The sequence below is a fragment of the Cynoglossus semilaevis genome, unplaced genomic scaffold (genome assembly GCF_000523025.1).
Source record: "Cynoglossus semilaevis isolate Cse_v1.0 unplaced genomic scaffold, Cse_v1.0 C19049086, whole genome shotgun sequence".
NCBI classification, from domain to species: domain Eukaryota; kingdom Metazoa; phylum Chordata; class Actinopteri; order Pleuronectiformes; family Cynoglossidae; genus Cynoglossus; species Cynoglossus semilaevis.
The window spans coordinates 1-817 of NW_007587851.1; the positions used below are offsets into that span (position 1 = coordinate 1).

At 44.4% G+C, this 817-nt stretch overlaps 1 long non-coding RNA gene across 1 annotated transcript; it reads left to right on the top strand.

The window, feature by feature from the left end:
- Positions 1-99: 99 nt before the first annotated feature.
- Positions 100-481, top strand: LOC103399365 (uncharacterized). The gene is made up of 2 exons (XR_523628.2): positions 100-338; positions 416-481. It is a non-coding gene; the product is annotated as an uncharacterized LOC103399365 (long non-coding RNA).
- The last annotated feature ends 336 nt before the right edge of the window (positions 482-817 follow it).

Below are 817 nucleotides of genomic sequence, written 5' to 3' on the forward strand. Positions count from 1 at the left end.
TTACAATACAGTTAATGTGTCGTCATACTTCCTACTACTATTACTACAAATCCATTCATCAGCACTAGATCAAAATAGACCGTTATACTGTGTTTTAATGGTGACCTTTCTTCACTGAACATCTCCTATCTATTCAGGCGTCACCAATGTGACCGCGTCCTGACATGGAACTCGGGAGCACTGCATTACAGTGACGACGTAATCATCGTGCGAGAGCTGAGCGACTTGAGCACCGATCGTCAGGCCTTGAAGAACGACATCGATACCATCAAATACATCGGCAAAGGCACCTACACTGACTGCGCCATCAAGAGGGGCCTGGCCGAATTGCTCGTTGGGTAAAAGCACGGACGCACCAACACACATCGCAACCCAAGAAATCAGAGCAGTGTTAAGTGTGTTTTGCTGTCTGCAGGGGCTCACACTATCATGAGAACAAGTACATCGTGGTGGTGACTGACGGTCACCCTATCACTGGATACAAAGAGCCATGTGGTGGAGTTCAGGAGGCAGCCAATGAAGCTAAACAGCATGGCGTGAAAGTGTTTGCCGTCGCCATTTCACCTGACCAGGAGGTACACACCATTTAGTCCTTTTACGATATGATGAGTATTGACAGATTAAACTATCAAACCTAAATGGATCTGTTCCTTAAAGTAGCTCTAATAGGTTGGGATTTGATTGATCGGATCAACTGTTTAACCCCCAATTTTTTCCAGAAGAGTTTTCATAATTGTAATACATTCGAATTTTTCGCTTTAGTTGGTTAGAATTGCGATGGGATCTCTCGATATATAGAGATACCGATACCGATACC